The sequence below is a fragment of the Schistocerca gregaria genome, chromosome X, assembly GCF_023897955.1.
Source record: "Schistocerca gregaria isolate iqSchGreg1 chromosome X, iqSchGreg1.2, whole genome shotgun sequence".
Taxonomy (NCBI): domain Eukaryota; kingdom Metazoa; phylum Arthropoda; class Insecta; order Orthoptera; family Acrididae; genus Schistocerca; species Schistocerca gregaria.
In genome coordinates this window covers 71329973-71347200 of record NC_064931.1, presented here as the reverse complement: position 1 = coordinate 71347200, position 17228 = coordinate 71329973, and the positions used below count along the sequence as shown (strand labels likewise).

Here is a 17228-nt window from a genome sequence, read left to right as displayed (position 1 = left end):
CCGGGCCCTCAGGGGATATCGACAGCTTGTTTGAAAGCAAATGGTTCTTTGATAAGAGCATGAAGGGACCCGATTCCTTGGTACTTTAATCTTCTGAGAGCAGGTCTCGATCAAACCAGGAAAAGTGAAGCTCTCCTAGTTCCCGGATGAGTGACAAAGGAGCATTCTAGGGTGCCCTGACCAATTCTTCATCTAGTCTCTGTCTAGAGACTCATGGTCTTCCAGGTACACCATTATCTCTACCTTACCATTATCTCTAAACTGTCTAATCCATCTCCTTGCTGTGGAAGCTTCAACACCATACTGACGTCCTGCCTCAGATGCACTAACACCGTTTTCAAAGAGAGCAGTTATTTGCTCACAAACATTCACATCAGCCATTTTGAAGCAGACCTATGACATATGCCAATCAGCTAAAATGTTTATTTTAGCTGAAAACTATAGGGCACCAGGTGATGGTTGAAGTAATTACAAATAAATACTTCCATTATCAATATTTTTACTATGACCATTTGTCGGTTTAAAGACTAGACTATTATAAAATGGGGTCTTTTGAAAGAATGTGAAACCTAGAAATGCCTACAACTGCACAATTTGTAGCAATTTAAGGTTTAAAATATTACATGAAAAAAAAAAAAAAAAAAAGAATACTTGGCCTTTACGTTCAAAAACCATCAGCCTGTCCACTCAGCAACTGAAACAAGATGTCACATGCTTGTCATCATAGTAATTCTAACAACATGAAGCTCCTATATTTCAACTGTTTCTACATGCTCGAATAATGATTTTCAAAAGAAATGATATGATGAATTAAACTGCAGTGAATTTCAACATGTACTATAGCCTAAGTACTATATTTCTTCTATTTGATGATTTAAACACCAAGCTGGAGCTCCACAGACTGCTGCCGTTGTGAACACCAACACTTCTGAACTTGGGCGTGTACAATGCTCTGGTCTTGGACTCTTTAAGTTATTCAGGCCAGAAAATCTTTTTGCATCTCACTGTACATTTGTACATAGCAGAAGTGGGTCATGCCATTAAAGAAAGGAGCGTAAGCGGCATGTGTGGCTCCAGCAATCAGTAACTCAGACAAATCTGGACATAATGAAACACGCAGACAGGGTACAGATTTTGTTAATGTTCACAGTTTTGCAAAAGCACCATACAAACATAAATATAAAATCAGAGAAGTATTCAAAATTATTACATGTCCAAACAATTTTCACCATGAAGACAACTCCAAATCACCAGCGCGTGGCTACCTACACTCATTGCTAAGAGGACATTACCACCATATGTAAACAGAAGCACAAAGAAGACACTGGTTATCAGTGATGTCTTTCCGTGGACATGCCACAGGTGTTTATGTGACGAAACGGCTGATCTTTTACGTGCAGTGGACTCAAAAAATGAAATTATAAAGCTGAAACACTAAAAACAGAATTATTCGCTATAAAGAAAGAAAACAATAGATTAATACATGAAAAGCAATCCCGCGTAAGTGAAATACAACAAATGGAAAAGCAAGATGGCAAAAATACATGTGCACCTATGAACATTAAAAAGTCACGATAAACTCAGCAAGCCAAAAGTCGGTAGATAAATATAAATGGAATACAGTGACATACAATAAAAGAAAAGAGAACACCATGTTTATGCAAAGGTATGAACACGTGTTTATGCAAAGGTATGAACACGTGTTTCTAATAACTGGTGACTAGCTGCTTAAATATGCTGCTGTCCCCAACTGCAAAATCAACGTCAGACCAGGAATTAGAATGCAACAACATAGCAAATATTTTAAAAATGTGGTAAATTGAAAGTAGATGAATAAAAATCCACGGGGGAACCAAGACTAATTACAGTAGTGTCTTTATGCACACTGGAACAAATTCGTTAAGCAGCAGCAGTGACGAAGAAATTATTAACGAAACAAGAAATATGGTTCATTTGGTAAGACGTATCTGTGGGATTCCGGCTGATACCTGGGGGAATAATAAAAAGAAGGTCAGCGAGTGACAAATATATCTCCAAAATAAATTATGCCGTCAAAGAACAGTGTGGTCGTCTTGGTCGCTTTCACAGACCCAAACAAATTTCCAAGTGAAAATGGCCTCGGAAAGGATGGCATGCATTTAAACAGTTAGACTCTGTAACACTCAGCAGAATGTTTACTGATGTCTGAAAAATAACCAGAAGGAAGGGAAACTAATATATCCTGATGGGGGTGAAACTCAATTGCTGCAGCTGAAGAAGCAAAACATAAGCACAAATACAAAAAAGGAGGGACTACAGCATATGCTCTCAGAATGCAGCCCACAACATGTATGTCAACAAAAGATAAGTTATATAACACTATTACATCAGAATATTCAATACGTTGGAAACAAGAAACTAGAAGCAGAAGTAAGTGAAATACAACCAAACATGCTGTGTAACAGTGAATATGGTCTAACAAACCCAGATAGCTAACTTGACAATACAGGACTATATCTTATCCAGTAACGTCTGTAGATCTAAAGATAAAGGTGGTGGGGTTTCCATATATATTATAACAGGAAAGAACCTAAAGACTGCAAACAGTAAAAGTGTGAGATTATCTATAGCTTGAGAAAAAGACGTTGAAATTACTTGTGTAGTGACTGATGACTTTACATTATTTTGTATGTACAGAGCACCAAATGACAAGATCATCGTATTTCTGAAAAAATATGCCAACTTACTACGAATGAACATGAAGATAAACATTGTTATACATGGAAACTTCAGTTTTGACGTGGGAAAAGAATCAAAACCAAGACAAGGTATTGAAGAATTGTGAATACAATACAATATGGAGGCAACAATATCTGCACCAAGAGTGACTTCTCAACGTCAGACAGTTATTGATATGGTCATTACTAATATTAGTAGGTCTACCTACGAGTCACATGTAGTCCAAACAGAAATATCTGATCATGGACAGCTGATCTTTTGCAAAAGTAAGGACATAATATCTGAACCAAAACAAGCAACCAATGGAATCAGGAACATCAGTGAATAAAATATTAACATCTTTAGAACAATATTAAGCAGGGAAACCTCGAATGAAGCCCTACAGAACGCACATGAAAAATATGATTCATTTATTACAACAATTAAACACCATTTTAATGTAGCATTCCACAAAGTAAAGAGACAAGAAAAGATGCAGAATCAGACAAAGTGGATTACAAGTGAAATGACAGAACTATGAAGGAAAATGCACGATCTGAGACGAAGGGGTGAAGCTGAAAGTTGTAAAATGCTACAGAAGTAGTCTAGAAAAATAATACGAGAGGCAACATCAAGAACAATTAATGATACCATAATGGACTCAAGAAACAAAACAAAGGCAGCTTGGAACACAATTGAAGGTGAAAGACAGAAAAAAGCTGTATCAAACAATGAAATATATCAGATCAATGGAAATAAACACAGTGGTTACAGATGGTACAGAAATAGCTAACATACTTAATAATAACTATGTAAATGTGGAAGAGAACTTAAAATGGGAAAGAAATAGACCACAAAAGAAAGTTACTAAATTACCACTAAAATCAAGCAGAACCATGTTCCTGAAACCAGTCACAGAACATGAACTGAGGAAAACTGTACAGAAACTGGAGTCCAAGAAATCAAATGGTGATGACGAAATATTGAATCATGTAATGAAGCAAGCAAGTGAGCAAATAATCTCACCATTGCTGGAAATAGCAAACAGGTCTCTCAGAGATGAATTTTTTCCAGGCAGGGTGGTACCAGTGTACAAGAAAGGGGATAAGGGTGACCCCAATAATTACAGGCCAGTTGCACTGATATCAGGGTTCTGGAAAATCCTTGAAATGCTTATGTATAACAGATTAGTTGATTATCTGGACAAACACAAAATTCTCATACCATCACAGCACCGTTTCATAAAAAGTAGATCTTTGGAATCAGCAACTACCTGTCTGACAGATTACATTATACAGTCCTTAGATGAAAACCAAGTTGTACCTGCAATGTTTCTGGATATCTCCAAAGCATTCGACACTACTGACCTTAAAATACTGATAAGAAAACTGGAAAACTACAGTATTTGAGGGCAAGCAGGGAAGTGGATAGAACCATACCTATGCAACAGGAGGCAATATGTATCAACAGGGGATGCACATTAGTCAGAAACCAAAACTATCAAATAGGGACTGCCACAGGGATCAGTAATGGGGCCATTTCTGTTTAATCTTTTTGTTAATGACACAAGTGTTGAGGAGAAAAGGAAGAAAATATTGTATGCAGATGGCATGACTGAACAATAACCAAAGTGTGGCCAGCTTGAGAGAAGAACATACATATCTGCAAACATCACAGCTCAAGGGCTCCTGTAAAATAACTTGTAATAAACCTAAGAAAGGCTATGTATGCAGTGTTCAGAAATAAAGCGAAGGCTGTGCACATGGGATTACAGGTGGATGAAACGAGACTAGAGGAAGCAGAATCCAACAGATTCTTACATATTACTGTGCATAACAACCTGAAATGGAAACAGCATATTAATTCTATATGTAAGAAACTTAGCTCCATCATGTTTATGACAAGGCAGCTACCACAGTATGCAGACAAACAGCTTCGGTGCACAGTATACCATAATTCTTTGAACCATACCTGCAGTATGGAGTGGTAGTGAGGGGAAACTCAAAAAGAAAAAAGAAAAGAAAAGAAAAGAAAAGAAAAGAAAAAAGGAAGAAAGAAAGCCAGAATCCTATTAAGAAGAAATAATTCTGAAACATGCAGAAACAAGACTAGGCATCTCAACTTTTTCCTCCTTGGACATATATAAAACTACACTATATGTCACAAAAGATTGTGCAGAGTGAACAACAAATGCTAGTGTACACACCCACAACACACAGAGGATGAATTACGTATGAAGCATACCACACCGACTGACAATCCTTGAGAAAGGATCTCAGTATTCAGGTATCAAATTACTAAGAAGTCTGCCTAAAAAACTATGTGACGACATACATGACATAAGTTTTCAAAGAATCTAAAAGACTATCTGATGTATAAGAAATTTTGAAGTGTTGATGAGTACTGTTCACATAAAATTTGTAAATATCGTTAATTACAATTAATGATGTTAGAATAGTTAGGAAGTACGTTTTTGTATTTTTGACATGTCCTGTATTACATGTACGTTCACTGTACACCATGTAATCCTCCAGGATGAAATAAAATTCAATTCAATAATTCTCACCTTACACGCTAGTGACTAGTACACCAGTGAACACTTCCATTGATCTCAATATCATCATTCAATAGTTAATTTTTAAAATCTACAGCAAAAAAGATAGGAAACACTGTCTTTAAAGTAGTGAAAGTTTGACACTGAACATAAGTGTACAGATAGTTTCTGGAAGGAGGCCTCAGCATGCAAGTCAGAATGTGTGATCAGAAGATTTTGCAAGAATGAACAATAACCAAGAACTTTTATCATCATTAACAGCCATAAAAGCCTATGGCCTTGTGTGATTTGTATTGTATGAAAGTGAAAGCACAGCATGTGTGTTTTGCATGCTCTTTCTGTATTGTGTTTGCTTGCCCTCTTCCATACACAGACTGGGAATAGGGGCATCAGAGCCCCTATGGCCAGCCTGTTCTCATCACTCTGAACAGAGGGAAATTCTTAAGATAATCAACCTGCAATTGCAAGAACCTAAGTTCAAATCTTTTGCCAGCCATACAGATTTAACAACAAATTTTATTTCAGTCAAATGCTTGGGTAAACTCTTTAATGTGATTTATTCACCTTGTTACATATAATATTCAATAATTTGATTTAACGCATAGGAGACATGACATGTATTACAATCAGACCATTTTTAGGAGAAATAAACAAGTTTACATTATTTTTTACACATTTATAAGAACAGCCACACAAATACTTATGATGGTTTTTAGTACACAAAAAAATAAAATACATAATTTCCTTCTTCAAATTCTGAAACTGTCCTCTTCAATTTCTGAAACTGTCCTCTTCAATTTCTGAAACTGTCCTCATTAAATTCAATAGAATACCACCAGAAGATTGAAGATCTTTTTAGTGAACCCATCATCATATTAAATATATTACTACCTTTTTATTTTATTGTACATTTTTAACCCCATATACTCTGGTGTTTGGACATAGAGTTTTAAATGGTGTGTCAGAAGTTTAACACACTCTCTGTGGCAAGTGCTGAAGTTGTGGTTGGAACATGAAATTTTGACTGATTGTTGGCTTTGTACAAGAAAATCAGTAACTCATTTACAGGGTGATAGTTATAGTTTCAAAATGCTCTAAAAATGATTCACTGTTCAGAATGACATCAAATTTGAACAGAATAGTATTGAAGAATGGGGCATGTTATGGAGGGGGGGGGGGGGGGGGGGGAGAAGGTAAGGAAATTTCTCCCACTAGATGGATGCAGTAAACGTCAAAACTTAAAATGGATTCAGCTACAAATTACAAATGAATCACAATACGACAGCTATTGTGTGAGTTACACATTAAACAAACAGTACTGTGCAATGTGCATGACCGTACAAATTTACCATTCGACAGTTAAGAGACTGTTAAATAGGTAAGCCCATCCATCATGGCAAGATCATACAACATTGACGGAAAAATCTGTTTCTAATTGTCTTTTGAGGCCAAATCCACACAAAAAGCAACAACTGGCGTAAGACTGGTGGAAGACATGTTCAATGCTGTTCACTGTTTTCTGCCACAGCTGAAAGCATTGAAACAGTATCCACAGCAGATCGGAGTACCTCATGGGGTCCCTTCAGTATGTGTTGTGCAATTCATGCCTTCGGTTCAGCTACATTTGTAATTTAAGCACTGAACATAATACCTTTCAGAAAACCTCACAGCCAAAAGTCACACAGATTAAGATCAAGAGATCTGGACAGCCAGGGAAATGGTAGCTGATAATTCTAGTGTTTCTAATTTGCCTCTGCAGCAGTTGCTTCACTGCCTGTGCAGTGTGTGGAGCAGCACCATCTTGTACAAATAAATTCTAACCACACACTCATACTGCTGAAGGGTTGGATGGATGATAAGCAAAAAAGTCTCATAGCATTTACCAGTAACACGACCCGCAGATCCATCTTCTCGAAAAAATATAGCCTAACAATAATGATGCTGTAAACCCACACCGCAAAGGTACCTTCGCCAAATTTGTATTTTTGGTACCATAGTTTATGATTCCCGAGTGAAGTTCACCGAGTGATTTATTTACGCCCATTGTGTTCAGCTGCAGGGATTTGTTGCACTCGTGTTGTAAAACGCGTATCTCTTCCACTAACACTGCAATGATATTGTTTGTGTAATCCATCTTATTAAGTTTTTGCACAGGTTCGTCTCTGCTACATTTTGCGCAGAACCATATCTTACATTTAGGATCTACGTTAACACATGAATAATGAAACGCAGTTTCACATATTGTGCACATTACACCTTTAACCACACGTTTTTTGCAGTGGCAGGGATCCGAACCTAATGTTAAACTTGTTTCCCCGAAAGACAATGTAGATGCTCCACATGTGTAATTCTCCTTGTTACTTCTTGTGGTTCCACAGTTTTTTCTGTGACTTTTTTTATTATGTAGCATGGCATGCACAAGTTTTCACAATGCACACTGACTATATTGCTCGATAAACACTTTTCCTTGCTATTTTTACACTTTTTTCTGGACTTTACATACTTGTGATCCTCACTCGGTGCCATTGCAAAGGGAACACTGTAGACATGCAGAAAGTATGGGATGAAATGGTAGCTTTGTGCATGCACAAGACTAGCAGTTTGAGGAAAATTCTCGCACTAGTTCTGTCAGTTGCCATCCATCTGTGGCCAGTTTGCAGCTACTGCCTGAACAGTGCACTGCTTATCAGGGAGAGTTAAGTTAGAAGTAGTCAGTGTTGCTACATGGAATGCCATTTTCACACTGCACATGCGCATCATTATTTGGGACTGCTGCTCGAACAGTCCTACTATCAGTAACTGTAAACACTTGTTGCCTAATGGCTGTTTCATAATATGCTAGGAGTCAACATTTTTCTGAGGTTACTTCTAGTAAAAACCTCGTGGAAATGTTGTCTCCTAACAATTTCTGACATAGCCATCAGTGAAGAAGTATTTATGGGTTACTGAAATCAGTTGTGAAATCCACAAGTTATGTCAAGCCTGGGGCTTCCCTTTCGGAGGTATTTAAGAATGTTTACACTGATGAAATTATCAAGTTGACTTCAAAAGACTTTGTAGCTTTGTTTGTACGCTCTAACGATGCATATAAAAATGAAACCTCTACAGCCTACACAGAAATGAAAAAGCATCTGACTCATTTGTCACAAACAAACATCCTCTTTGTCAACATTCCACATCACTATGATCTGCCACCCTGGTCTTATGTGAACAAAGAGATTAGTACTGCTAATGAGAGTTTTTCCAGTATACGCAGTCAATTCAAAAATATTTATGTTGTTGATATTAGTGGCACTGGTCGGAGATTCCACACTTCTCATGGCCTTCATTTGAATGGCCTAGGGAAGAAAATTGCAGCACAAAAAGTACTGGATGAAATAAAAAGGCACCAGCAAACATCTGCAGCACCATCAATAACAGTAACAGTAACATTACAAAAATCAATAAAAGCAGGTTCATCACAAGTAGCAACAACAACAGAAGCAACAGCAACATCAAAATCATCACCGGTAACAGCAGTAAAATTATCACAAATGGTCAAACCACCATCAGAGACAGCAACAAAACCACTGGCAGAAACAACAGCAAAACTAACAGATTCTACAACAGATCCACCATCAACAGAAATAGTGCCAATAAAAGAAACAAAGGCAGCAACCGGATGAAGAATCCTGTCAGCAGCAGCAGAACCACCACCACCTCTGGCTGCAGCAGCAGCAGCAGCAGAACCAACAACAGCAGTAACAGAACCAACAATAACAGAAGCAGCAGCAACTAAACCAACAACAACAGAAGCAGCAGCAACTAAACTAGCAACAACAGTTACAGCAACACAACACTGCTTAAGGAGGAGTCAAAGACAAGGTATATCTACATCATTAAATAAGGATTTTTTATGGCTTCAAACAAAGAAAAGGAAAAGATTGTGACAGACCAGCAAGAAAATTTGCAGATAAGTCACAACTACTATGGAAAAATCAGCACATTACAAGGTAATGACAAAAGAAAAAATACTTGCAAACCAGTCAGGATAATGTGTCAGAATATTCAGTGCCTCAAAAAAGAAGTGCTAGATCTAGAAGTAGCTTTAAACAATCTTGCTGAAGTCTCTTGTATCTGTTTATCTGAACACTTGTGCAAGGCTAGTGAATTAAGTCTCATAAATACAAGCAACTTTAATTTAGCATCACATTATTGCCGAAGTGTTTTTAAAAGTGGTGGGGTATGCATTTACTCTAGAGTAGGACTGCAGTTCAAAGTGAAAACAGAATTGAACCATCTAAATACAGAAAAAACATTTTGAATCATGTGCCATAGAGTTAAAAACTGAGGAGAAGAGTGAAAAACTAGTTGTCATAACAATATATAAGTTCTGCAGAGACAGATGTCATCAGTTTAAATTTGTGAAGTTTTGTAAATTTGTGAAGTTTTTAATGATAATTTTCTGCTTGCAACTAAAGTAATTTCTCTCGTAAGTCCATTTTTTGTCACTTGAATACCCAAGTATTAAGATTCTTGCAGGCTGCTAACAAAAACTGAATTTTATGGACAAACTTTCTATGATTTCTTGTTGCAGGTTCTGGAATTAGTTTTTCTGTGGACAAGTATATAGTGCAATCTACAGGAACAATGGTACTTGGGGTTACATTTGCACAGTCATCTCATTGAAATGCACTAAATTTGTTTTAAGATATATCTTTATGTATGTTCATGTTGTTTACAGTCCATAACGAAGTGTTTTAGTGGAAAATGGTATGTGACTTTGTGTTACAGAACTGAGTATGCTGCAGATCAAATGTAAACGTCTGTGGCTGGTTGTGACTTGGAACACTTTTCATGGTATGAGATGGAAAATGCTATGGTGGCGCCTACATCTTAAAATAGTGAGCACTTTGAGGAGACATGTTTCAAGATCCCTCATATGAGGTAAGCCTCTTGTTCAAAATGAGGCACTAAAACTTAGCCAAATTGTTAAAACAGTGCCTCTCATTCTGAGTTCGAGTATGTTACTAACTGTTTATAAACTCATATATTTTGTCGTACTATATGAAATACTTTCAGGTTCTCCGCATCTGAACATCTGCAGTTTCATATACTAGCTCCTAGCAAATCAGTATTCCTGACTTCACCAGGAAATCTGCAGCTTTCAACAAATGAAAAGATAGATTTAACATGTTGTAATTTAAGAGGCAGGACAGAATGAAGGAGGAAACTGTCATCTAAAAAGGTTTTGGATACAATGGCAATCCCATATTGGAATGACCAAAGAGATTTCAATTAAGAGTTTAATATGGGTTTAAACGAGTGTTGCTAGTGAGTAGTGCAGAACAAACATTAGCAATGTCATATCATGTTGGAAGCAGCCATTGCAAAGATGGTACATACAAGTTCTTCCATACATTACATCAAACTAACCAACTAACAAACTCTTTCTGAACTGGTCTCGGGAGGCCCAATGGTACTGACCAACTGCTGTGTCATCCTCAGCCGATAGGCATCACTGGATACAGATATGAACGGGCATGTGATCAGCAGACCACTCTCTCAGCCACTGTCAGTTTTCATGACCAGAGTTGCTACTTCTCAATCTAGTAGCTCCTCAGTTGGCCTCACAAGGGCTGAGTGCACCCCGCTTGCCCACAGTGCTCGGCAGCCCAGGCACGTGACATCTACACATTGTAAAACATGAAGTCTTTGCAGTGGGTGGCTTGCCCTTCCTTCACATTTTATGTTTGTAGTGTACTGACATTTTGGTTGTATAATTTGTTCTCACATTGAGCATTACTGCCTTATATTACGAACATGTAGTTATTTTTTACTGCAACCAAAAGGCTATCATGTTATTGTTATGTTGTTTGCCACAGAGACTCTGCTGCTGCTTTGCCACCTTATGTACACATCAATTTGTAGCAGCAGTTAAGAAAATGTTTGGTTATTTTTAGTTTGGTCCAGTGGATAATATAAGTACACTGTTTGAACACATGAGCAGTACATGATACGAGTAATACAATTAATTTATAACTACAGGAGTTCAATAAGATCAGAGTAAACTTATATTATATAAGTTAAACAGACAGTAAACATGATCCAAAAAGACAATATCTTCCTATGCTTCAGAGAAGAGTACAAGCACCTGCTAAGCAATAACATTTTCAACTTCACTTTTTGTGTGTTTACATCCTTTAAAAATGAAGGCATGTTAATGTATAACATAACTTCCTATTTCTTTTTTACTCATGGTATACATGGTCTGTAGATCAATACGAGTGAGCAAGTTGCTTGGATGGAAAACAAGTCAACACACAGAATATGAAAACATATATTTTTTTCAGGATAAAATTCAGTCTTCAGTTGCAAATATATTTTTATTATGCCACACCAGTTTTGACAAAATAATTTGACAGCTTCACAACCCTACAAAATTAGGGATATTATAAATCTTTAGATTTTGTAGGCTTATGAAGATGGCAGATTAATCTGTCAGAACTGGTAAATCATAATAAAAATATATTTTCAACTGCAGACTGAAATTTCTCCACACACACTCTCTCTTCAGTTGCTGAAAAATTACAGACATGAATAAATTAATACATATAATACATTAAATATAAATATCAATAGAAAGAACATAAATACCAACGAGTAAATCAAAAATAATTATGCAGCAGTAATAATGAAGTTTACAAACAGTGGTGTGTTCTGCAATATGTTTTCCTTGTCACTGTCAATTAAAATACAGACAAAGGGATTTTTAAATTCTTCGCATGTATGAGTGTGTCATAACAAAAAGTTTTGCTTACCACTGATAAAGAATTCTTCATAGTGTAAAATGAGGTGTCAAGCATATACTTCTTCAAATTATTTTTAAACAGACATGTGTTATTTCTTGTGTCTTTGATACTATTTGGCAGTGAAGAGTTTAGCACTAGTGTGCTTAACCCCTTTCGTACAAGTGCCACATGCTTCAGCTGAGAGATGAGATCATCTTTCCTTTTAGTGTTATGGCCTTGGTTTTGCAATTTGTTTCAAATGGAGTAGGGTTATTTGTGACAAAATGTATCATGCCAGGGAGTAAATGTATTCATATGTTATGGTCATTATACAGAGTTGTTTAACAATATTACAACATGAGGTTTGAGGCAGTATCCCACATGATTTCTACTGCTCTTCTTTGTGTTATGCATTTTTAATTCTCCCACGTTTCTGGGACAATTGTGCACTAACACATTATTGAATGAAAATAGCCAAATTAAGTTCAGTGAGATACTACTGTCACCAAAATGAGATGACTCTTAGAGAAAATGTTGCATATGACAAACGTGTCAATGTCTGGAAAACATGTTACCAGTTCAGTCTGCCATCTACATGAATACAGACATTTAGAAGAATCCATTTGATTTATTGCTAGGTAATTAAGGTGCTACTTCTGGGTCTCTGTGATTTTTGTGGAAGTAAATAAGACTAGTCTATCTTGGATTAACTGGAGGGGAGTTTATTGCCAAATGGGATACAATTTCCAGAAGTATGTCTTTGACTTTAGACTCCAGTTTGGTAACTCATTTGGTATCTATTATAATGCTTGTGTCATCAGCAAACGTCATAAAATTTGATTTTTTTGATGATGCACATAAGCAGATTATTCACATGTATTTGGAACAGCAAGTGCCGAAGCACAGAACCCTAAGGGGGCTACATTCTTTACAGGACACACTCTCAATCACCACCAAATCACAGACCAGCACACTTTGGGATAAGCCATTTGGGCCAGCTATAAATATTTTCTGCCTTTTATTGTCATGGTATGATTGTAACCAGTTACCTACAGGTCCGGCGATTCCATAATGCTAGGCCTTCTCTGAGCAAATCTTGTGACCTCCCTAAATCTTGTGACCTCCACAATCATAAGCCTTTGAGAGATCACACAAGACCGTAGTTCTAAAAGAATTTTTTCTTAAATCTAATGTTGACTGTAAAGGGAGTTGTAAGGCATAAGAATTGAGTATTGAAAAGCATTTTGAAGCTGCTGCCAATCAATTACATGGGGATTTGGGTAATGTAATAATTATAACTCTGCACAGAACACATAATGGGGACAGACTCTTTTTATTAATATATTATAGTCTCTGTTGGACTTTATGTTTAGTGAAAAATCCACTATAATTGTCTGTAGGCACTTCAATATAAAACTTGTGAATAATTGTGGATTAAAGGAGCTATTTCTTAATGTATTGCACAGCATCAACACATTTCTTCTTAACAATCCCACAAAAACACCCCGAGTCTTATAGACAAAATATTTTCCAATGTGGACACCACAAAGATAGAAATTATTAATACTGATTTAAGACTTCTTTCTTATAGAGGAAATTTCTCTATGATAAACTGTGCTAGTTTTATAAATAGTCTAAGTAATGTGTCCTCATTGGAAGTGCTTTCACAATCATGTGCTAACAATACATACAATGCTTTCTCTTCAGTATTCACCACTAATTTTGAAATGTGTATTCCAAAAAAAATGAGCAGAGGTCATTCGTTTGGTATCACTAATCTAGTACCCAGAATACGCTGATAAGCCAAAACATTATGAATACTACCCACTGCGCACTGGATGCCATCTGTTGGCCCTGCAGGCATGTGACATGATAGGGAAAGTACACAAGAGGAGCAGCCATATTGGGAATCATTCTAGCCACGATACAGGCTGCGAATGGTGAAATCCACTGATGTAAGTATGTTTTACAATGGTGTGATTGTTATGGCTTGGCACTTGGGAATGAACATCTAGAAAACATTGATGCTGGGCAGCCTTTTGTGCGCTACTGTCTTGAGCATATTTGGAAAACAACTGAAGAATGGTGAAACTACAAGTAAGCCACAAGGTGTTGGACACACACAGAACACGGAAGTTGAACGCTTGTTCACTATATAAAGCAGGATAGGCGGCGATCTGTGGCAGATTTGACAACGTAGTACACTGCTGGTGAAAGCACAAGTATTTCAGATGGTTGGCTGGTTGGTTTGTTTGGAATGAAAGAGACCAGTGGTAGATACATATGGAGGGCGCACAACCCCCTCCCCCCTTGCAGAGCCACTCGCATTCCACCCGCACCACCCCTGCCAGTCAGCCCGAACACTGTTCACTTATTTCTTTCATTAGTCAAATTGACTGAATCAAGTTATCAAGTAGTTGCACTTTCCTATGTAGCACGTGCATCTGTGTCATCATACTTCACTCACTTCTGCCTGCACATAGATAGCTAACACACACCAAACGAGAAAAATTGCGGCCATTCTAGTGATCGCAGTACGTTATTCTGTCTGGCATTTGTTCAATAAAAGTTGCGAATATTCTACTGTTTTTCTACCTTCGATACATAGCATTATAAATACAGACTACAGTCTATTGCTACAGTAGAAAGAAGTTTTTCAACATTGAAGCATACAAAGACACGGCTGACGTCGACAATGGAGGAGGATCGACTTAATGGCTTAGCTCTGTTGAACACTCACCCTGACATTGATTGTCCTATTGATGATGTAATTAACCAATTTTTCAGGAAGAATAGGTGCACAGAATTCATTGTTTAAGGAAGAGAACCATAATTGTAACTTTTTTATATCATAAGATGGCACTGTCTTGTAAATGTGTATAATCAGTTCATAATAAAACTTTCTTAATCTTTGCATGTGACTTGATTATTTTTTATTACAGTAAAAGTAAAGATGGCTCAAGATATCTTTAGCACCCCTCATTGAGGTTTTTCTGTATTCTCCAATGAAAGGGACTAAAATGCAAAGTCATCAGTCCCTTCATCTATTAACTGGCAAACCAAGAGTAGTCTTTAAAGGAAAAGCAAAAGGCAAATTCTGGAAAACCTAAGTGTAACAAACACAATAAAGAACAGAGATCAAAGTCCAGAAAAAAGACAGCACAGAAAAGACTTTAAAAGATTAGTCACAACAAGGCATTAAAACCAAAAAATGAAAAATAGTGAAGGCCGACAAGGGACCTCGGGAGGAGGGGGGCGGTGCTCCCCCAACCCCTCAGGTGGTCAATGTGGCCAAAAAGTCCTGCCTTACAGGATGAATAAAAACCACCTTCACAGGCAAAAATGTAAGACCAGATCAGCTGTTTTGGCATTGTCTGCTAGCACCAGAGGGAACCTGTCAGGAAGATTAAGATGCCGCTTCAAAGCAGCCAAATGAGGGCCGTCTTTGAGAAAGTGTGCCACCGTCAGGTGGGCTCCGCATCAGTAGTGAATGGGATCCTCATGTCTGAGAATGTGGCCAAGGGACAGTCAAGTGTGGCCAATGTGGAATTGATACAGGGTGGTGGATTCCCTGCAAGCAGTATGCAGGGAAGACTGCCACATGAACGTGGTCTCCTTAATTGTCCTCGGTTTGTTTGGAAAGAACAGGGCAGACCATTCTGAGTTCCATATTTCCAGTAATCTATGCCACATAAATGACCAAAGGTCCAGTTCTGGTACCTCTATTTCCAGAATAGGCACCCTGGTGGTCAACTTGGCCAACCAGTCAGGTTGTTCATTTTCTAAAATCCCAACACAGCTGGGGGTCCAAATGAAACTGGCTGGCCGTCCAGCTTGATGGAAGTCAGAGGTAAGATCCTGGTGAGCCGTACCCAGTGAGTGAGGAGAGTACCACTGGTCTATAGTGCGAAGGCTGCTCAGGGAGTCGCTACAGATTAGGACACACTTGCCAATATACATACAAACATGAGCTAATTTAATGACAATCAACTCAGAAATGAAGACATTATAGCCGTTTGGCAGAGAGGGAGTTCATTGCACCATGCATGTGTGAACGCAAAGCCTGTTCGTCTGTCAACTGTTAAGCCATCAGTGAATACCACTTCTGAACCCGGATACTTCTCAAAGACAGCTAAGAACAGGCAGCAAAAACCATATAATAAACAGAATCTTTTGGACCAAAGGAGACTTAAAGACTAATCCAAGGTCGGGGCACAATCAATGGGAGCAGATGTGATGTCTCCCTGACCAGAAGTGACAGTGGAGGAAGTTCCAGATCCAAATAGACACACTGCAGGCATGCAGCAATTGTAAACCAAGTTATGGGTCGCTGTTGTGGGAAGTGGAGCTCCCTTCCATAGAAAAGGACACAGCAGTTGGGGTGTTCAGGCAAGCTACGAATCCATATTGTGTAATTCAGCAGCTGTTGTAGGTGTCTGATGGGTAACGAAGGGACTCCAGACTCTACTAGTAGGTTATTAGCTGTGTACAGGTCTCGTTCAGAAATCGGAGCCCAAACTGATAAATGGGGTCCAATATCTGCAATGGTGAGAATGATGATGAAGTATATGGAAGACTCCAATAATCAAGACAGGACAGAATCAGGACTTTGTAAAGCCACAAAAGGGTAGAGCACTCTGCACCCCACCTAGTGTAACTGAGGCAGTGAAGTGTATTGAGGTATCGCCAGCACTTTCACTTAAGTTGGCAAAGGTGGGGAAGCCACGTCAGCCGGGAATTGAAGACCAGTCTCAAGAAGCGGTATGTCTCAACTACAAGAAGTAATTGATCATCTAGGTAAAGCAATGGGTGTTGGCGCACAATGCAACAGTGACAGAAGTGCATAACATGAGTCTTGCTAGCCGAAAACCTAAAGCCATGGGTGAGAGCCCAAGACTGTGCCTTTCATATGGCACCCTGTAGACAACGCTCAGGAACACCCATACTAGAGAAGCAATAATAAAAGCAAAAATTGTTGGCATATAAGGAGGGCAATACCGAAGACCCCGCACCCACTGCTAGATCATTGGTGGCCACCAGAAAGAGGGGGACATTCAGTACAGAGCCCTGCAGGACCCCGTCCTCTTGGACATCAGGGTGTTGAGAAAAAACTCACTTGAACCCAGAACATACAGATCTAGAGGAAGTTCTTGCATAAATTGAGAGTAGACCCCACAGCTTGTAGGCTGCTCAAAGAGTCAGTACAC

At 38.2% G+C, this 17228-nt stretch overlaps 1 protein-coding gene across 1 annotated transcript in view; it reads right to left on the bottom strand.

The window, feature by feature from the left end:
- Positions 1 to 690: 690 nt before the first annotated feature.
- LOC126298414 (RNA pseudouridylate synthase domain-containing protein 1-like) overlaps positions 691 to 17228 on the bottom strand; it is a 45117-nt gene continuing 28579 nt past the window's right edge. The window contains exon 5 of the mRNA XM_049989739.1: positions 691 to 6057. The gene's annotated coding sequence lies outside the window, so the exon portion shown is untranslated. The remainder of the gene's footprint in view (positions 6058 to 17228) is intronic.